The sequence below is a fragment of the Lonchura striata genome, chromosome 13, assembly GCF_050655825.1.
Source record: "Lonchura striata isolate lonStrDom1 chromosome 13, ASM5065582v1, whole genome shotgun sequence".
Classification (NCBI taxonomy): domain Eukaryota; kingdom Metazoa; phylum Chordata; class Aves; order Passeriformes; family Estrildidae; genus Lonchura; species Lonchura striata.
Genome location: NC_140715.1, coordinates 3739361 through 3745804, shown reverse-complemented (window position 1 = coordinate 3745804; position 6444 = coordinate 3739361). Strand labels below are relative to the sequence as shown.

At 47.4% G+C, this 6444-nt stretch overlaps 1 long non-coding RNA gene across 1 annotated transcript; it reads right to left on the bottom strand.

Moving 5' to 3' along the window:
- Positions 1–3256: 3256 nt before the first annotated feature.
- On the bottom strand, positions 3257–6170 carry LOC146766113 (uncharacterized). The gene is made up of 2 exons (XR_014958258.1): positions 5954–6170; positions 3257–5293 (listed from the first exon to the last, which is right to left on the bottom strand). It is a non-coding gene; the product is annotated as an uncharacterized LOC146766113 (long non-coding RNA).
- Between the last annotated feature and the right edge of the window lie 274 nt (positions 6171–6444).

Genomic DNA, 6444 nt, shown 5'->3' with positions numbered 1-6444 from the left:
AGAATGATTTATTGTTTAGATAAACATCAATCTCGGAGGCCGTGAGATTTTTGAGGAGAAAGCAGTCAGCCATAGCTCAAAAGTCACAAGTTTTTTCATTATGAGGTTATATATAACTTTCTAAACCAATAGACAGCTGCCATAGGATTTATTTTGTTTTTCTAACTTATCACCTTTACTTACTTCGACTGCACTATGGATACTTTTATCGAATGGGTTTCCAACTCACGTGCACACAGATGCTTCTATTACAACTTTTAAATTCTTAACTTATTCTATACAACTCTACCTTTACATTATAAACTCTTCACCATCTTATCAGTACAGTTTCTCACCTACTTAAGGCATATTCTCACCTACAACTATAGAAACATAAGTTTATTATTTTTTTTGCTTAATATCTGTGCATTGCATTTTTACATCAAACTAAGCTTCTTCTAAGGCTGTAGATCAAATCTTTCTGTGGAAGTTTTGGTTTTTCTGGTTCCTACAGGGGGGCTGAGAGGGAAGGGTCTGCTGAACCCTCCACACAGAGCCAGCCCCAGGAGCCCTCAGGGATGCTGGCAGAGCAGCACAGCTCCTTCCAAACCCGTGGGATTCGGGGGTTTTGGAATCATGGCAACTGCTCTTGAGACAGCTTCAATTCCCCCCTTCTCATCAAGGTTTGCTTTTTTAAAATGTGTTGTTTCTCTCAGATACATGAGGAACAAGAGTTCTCAGCTTTGTGCAGTGGGTCCTTAGGAGGCTTTTAAGGAAATCCTCATCCAGATGGATTTGCACTTTCTCCTTCTGCTTGGAGCTGAGTCACTGGAACTGCAAACTGTGGTCAGCACAGACATTTGCATCAGTGATTCTGTTTTTATCTCTGAAGCTGATGCCTGCTTTGGAGTTGGGGACAGCAGTCTAAGTAAAGACCATAATAATTGGGAATTCTGGGATTACCTGAGCCCTGGCAGCCTCAGAGCTCAGAGCTGAGCAGGACAGAGAAGTCTCAGCTCATGGATGTGGCTGCTCCAGGAATTGAGCTCCACGTTCCTACTGGCCAGAATTAGGTTAGGCCCAAGATTGTCCTCAGAAACTCACAGGAATTTTCTAAAGGAACATCCCCTGGAGGATCACTCTGTGCTGATGGCTCCAGAGAGATCTGGAGCAGCTCTGTTGTTGGGAAAAGCTGGGAAAATTGGGAATGTTCAGCCTGGAGAGGAGAAGCTTTGGGATGACCTCACTGTGGCCTTCGAATGCCTGAAGGGGCCAAGAAGATGGAGAGGGAATATTTACAAGGGATGAGGGACAGGACACAGGGGATGGCTCCCACTGCCAGAGGGCAGGAATGGATGGGAGATTGGAAGGAATTGTTCCCTGGCAGGGTGGGCAGGCCCTGGCACAGGTGCCCAGAGCAGCTGTGGCTGCCCCTGGATCCCTGGCAGTGCCCCAGGCCAGGTTGGACTGGGCTGGGAGCAGCCTGGGACGGTGGGAGGTGTCGCTGCCATGGCAGGGGGTGGAAAGAGATCAGCTTCAATCTCCCTTCCAACCCAAATCATTCTGGGATTCCACGATCTTTTTTGATCCCCTGAGGATTTGGTTACAGGTCATCCAGCTGTAAACTGGAGCAGCTCCTCCCCGTGCTGCAACCCTTTTATCCCATGTGCTCCACAGCATTTTTTGGACTCCTATTTCCCATCTCTTCTCCTCACCTCTTTCAGGCAATAAACATTATGGATTGCTGGACTGGGGCACTCAGGATGGGTGGAGGAGTTGAAATTTAGAAGTGCAGGAGCTGTGAGTTGAAAATGCCATTAGCAAGTGGCAATTAAACCTTGGAATGTCCCCAAAATGCAGAGAGGAGGAGGAGCTGCACATCAGGAGGTTTGAGATGGTGAAGGATCATGTACCAGGACATCCCATCCCTTCTCCCAGCCCCAAATTCTGCATGTTGTGAGCAGCAGTGCCACACTTCACTGGTACTGGGACTGGGAGGGAACATTCTCCTGGCCTTGCATCCTTATCCCAGCAGCTTTTGTGTCCAGATGGAGCTGCCCTGGCCCTCAGGACACAGAGTTTACCCCACCCACCCCTGCCTGTGCAAAGCTCTGTGCAGGGGAAGGCTTTGTATACAAAATGTGTTGCCAGGCTCTTTGGAGGGGGTGGAATGTGAGTTTTTCTCCCTATTTTCCAGTATCTTTGGAGTCCCGGGGAAATGCGATGTTTCATCAGGCCCTGATTTTGCTGCTGAAGCAAAATCCTGGCTGCCACTCACTTCTCTGCGGGGCTGTCACAACACTGCTTTGGACCTGACTTTTTTTATTCATTATTGATCATGGGAAATTGTTTCGAGAAGAGGGATGTAATTTATTTATCACCAAGGCTTCTAGTGGAATGTGATTTGCGCTGCAGCCCTGTTCCCTGAATTGTGCTCTGGCAAATATGATAAGGCTGGGGAAGTAGGACAGCTTTGATGCTGAGGAGTCACTTTAACATCCCAAACACTGCTGGGAAAGGGCTGCACCCTCCCTGCTGTGCCTCCTTCCTGCCGAGCCAGAGGCTCCTCTGGAAATCTCCGCTCCCCCTCTGCCTCTGCCGGCAATCGGGAGGGCCTGGAGCACCCCAAACCCTCCCTGATCACACCCCATCCATATTATCACCCTTGAGAAGCTCATGGGAAGTCGTTTAGGCAGAATAAACTTTTTTATGGCAGGAAGTGAGCGAATGGAATTAACTCCATCATAAAGGTTATTTGCCAGCCAATAAATAGATATTTTTAAGGGCAGAGTCTGATGTTATTCCATCTGTCAGAGCTATCCCTGACTTTAGGATTCAATATTTTTATATGGCAGTGTGTTTATCCTCACCATGAAGTGAGGTTTGAGGGGAAATCCAGGATTTGAGTACCCCTAGCTGAGCAATATTCACTGGCATCTACTGCTCTGAGGTATCCACAGGAGCCTATTCCAGCTGCAGGCAGATTATAACCTCTACAGATGATGTCAAGAAGGGGGACAATCCTAGAACTGCTGTTATAATCTGTAATAATCTCAGCCTGGCATTGATCCTGTACTTTTTTTTCCCAAGGGCAATCCCATTTGTTTCATTTCTTCTGTTCTCCCTTCACTTCTGATTTCATTCTTCCCCCCCCCATAAAAGTCTGGAGTGTTGTCATGGTTTGACACTGGCACAAGGCCAGTGCTTTCATGAAAATGTGATTCCTATCTGGAATGCTGTGAAGTGGAATTTAGAATAGAGCAAAGTAGGCCTAAGCTTGATAACAGGAAAAAAACTTTATTAAACTACTACTACAAAAGAAAAGAGAAAACTAAAGAAGGAAAAAAAAAAAACACACAAAGATCTAAATGAAAACCTTGCAAAACATTCCTCCCCCCACCACCCAACTTCAATAAATCACAGTGAGACACAATCTGGACCTCAATCAGGTTTCCACCCTCCAAGCAATCGATACTCAGTCCATTGAGGGAACAGAGTTTCTCCTGTGCCACAGACCCCCCCCAAGAAACACAGCTTCACATCCTGTGTTTCCATGTCACACATGGCACCGCCCGGAGAAAAAGTTTGCCATGGTGACTCTTCTCTTTTCCATGCACAGTGCTTTCACCACCAATGCATGGATGGTCAGACTGCTTTTAGGATTTTTCCTTTCAAGGATGCCCTGTCAAGAGGGGAGAAAACAACAGTTCAGTTTTTCATTGTTTGGGACCACAGTCCCCCCCATTTTCCCCTGGGGCCGAGGGCTCAAGAACAGAGATCTTTTTCTCTTCTCTTCTCTTTCCTTTCCAAGGAAAGGGGGCGCCACCACAAACCCCCTAACCTTTTTTTTGTTTACTCCACTTTTGTCTTTTTCTCAGCTGAAGCAGGTCTCTTGACTCACTGGCATCTTTTCAAAACACAGTCTTTCTTGAAGGAGAAGATTTGGTTCAGGTTGTGGCTAACACGGAAAAGTCCAGCCAAAAGCCACTCTTTGTCCCCCTCCCATCCAGAATTCCTCCTTCCAACATCCCATCCCAGGGTCTAAGGTGTCCCTCTTCCTCTCTTTCAAACCGAGGAGGGGAAAGGAAAATTCACAAAGCTTTCATTTCTCAAGGAAGGGTTAAAAGTCCGAACTCCCAGGATGGCTCGATGCCCGGACATCCAGCAACTCCCACACAACTGGGCACTTTGCAGCTCCCCCCGCTCCTCCTTTCTTGCGGCTTTCTCTCTCCCTCTCGGGAGAGGAACTCTGGGGGGGGGAAATGGAGACATCCCAGATTTTTTCCACCCTTCCATCTGCAGGGGCCAGCCCGGTTCCAGTCCTTCCACCCTTCGGAGTTACCTCCATCAGGCCATGGGGCTTCCCCTCCCCCACCCAGCTCGTGGCTGGGCGGGGGAAGGTTTGCACTGCACGCTGACCGGAACCAAAAAGAGCGAGTTCCCCTGGGAATTCTGCTTTCAACCCCTCTGTGTTCTCAGAGGCGTGTCTACTTTCAATTGGTCAATATCTAAATTGACCTCTTCTTTCCGGGAAAAATTATCTTTCCGTGTCAAACCACGACATTCCACCCTTCGCCTCTGAGAACACAGACTACAAAAGAAAAAAAAATCATTATCAAAATTACATTCAACACATTCTACATAAAACAGCAATTTACACTAAATCTCCACCCCAATTCATCTCAAAACCCAACACATGCTTTGCTCTTATTCCTCCTGATCCCATTTCACAGCATACACCTTATCACCATCTTATCTTATCTTATCTGATCTTATCTTATCTTTTCCCGGTCAGGGAACCAAATGTCATGGTTTGACACTGGCACAAGGCCAGTGCCCCCATGAAAATGTGATCCCTACCTGGAATGCTGTGAAGTGGAATCTAGAATAGAGCAAAGTAGGCCTAAGCTTGATAACAGGAAAAAAACTTTATTAAACTACTACTACAAAAGAAAAGAGAAAACTAAAGAAGGAAAAAAAAAAAACACACAAAGATCCAAATGAAAACCTTGCAAAACATTCCTCCCCCCACCACCCAACTTCAACAAATCACAGTGAGACACAATCTGGACCCCAATCAGGTTTCCACCCTCCAAGCAATCGATACTCAGTCCATTGAGGGAACAGAGTCTCTCCTGTGCCACAGACCCCCCCCAAGAAACACAGCTTCACATCCTGTGTTTCCATGTCACACATGGCACCGCCCGGAGAAAAAGTTTGCCATGGTGACCCTTCTCTTTTCCATGCACAGTGCTTTCACCACCAATGCATGGATGGTCAGACTGCCTTTAGGATTTTTCCTTTCAAGGATGCCCTGTCAAGAGGGGAGAAAACAACAGTTCAGTTTTTCATTGTTTGGGACCACAGTCCCCCCCATTTTCCCCTGGGGCCGAGGGCTCAAGAACAGAGATCTTCTTCTCTTCTCTTCTCTTTCCTTTCCAAGGAAAGGGGGCGCCACCACAAACCCCCTAACCTTTTTTTTGTTCACTCCACTTTTGTCTTTTTCTCAGCTGAAGCAGGTCTCTTGACTCACTGGCATCTTCTCAAAACACAGTCCTTCTTGAAGGAGAAGATTTGGTTCAGGTTGTGGCTAACACGGAAAAGTCCAGCCAAAAGCCACTCTTTGTCCCCCTCCCATCCAGAATTCCTCCTTCCAACATCCCATCCCAGGGTCTAAGGTGTCCCTCTTCCTCTCTTTCAAACCGAGGAGGGGAAAGGAAAATTCACAAAGCTTTCATTTCTCAAGGAAGGGTTAAAAGTCCGAACTCCCAGGATGGCTCGATGCCCGGACATCCAGCAACTCCCACACAACTGGGCACTTTGCAGCTCCCCCCGCTCCTCCTTTCTTGCGGCTTTCTCTCTCCCTCTCGGGAGAGGAACTCTGGGGGGGGGAAATGGAGACATCCCAGATTTTTTCCACCCTTCCATCTGCAGGGGCCAGCCCGGTTCCAGTCCTTCCACCCTTCGGAGTTACCTCCATCAGGCCATGGGGCTTCCCCTCCCCCACCCAGCTCGTGGCTGGGCGGGGGAAGGTTTGCACTGCACGCTGACCGGAACCAAAAAGAGCGAGTTCCCCTGGGAATTCTGCTTTCAACCCCTCTGTGTTCTCAGAGGCGTGTCTACTTTCAATTGGTCAATATCTAAATTGACCTCTTCTTTCCGGGAAAAATTATCTTTCCGTGTCAAACCACGACAAGTGTCCTCCTGCACTCCTGCTGCTGTTGTCCCCAGGATTTTAGTGGGAACATTTGAAAAATAAATAGCAGCCAAGGAGCACATTTCCTTTTATTACAACTGTTCTCTCTGCATATGCAATGGTGAATTAACTCCATTTCCACGAGTCTCTTGATTTTTATGTAGCAGTGGAGAGGAGCTCAGGCCATAAAACTTGTTTGGTCCTGTCCCCATTTGTGTTGTTAAATATCTCAGGACACCCCAGTGGAGCCCATGCTGCTCCTCTCTTTT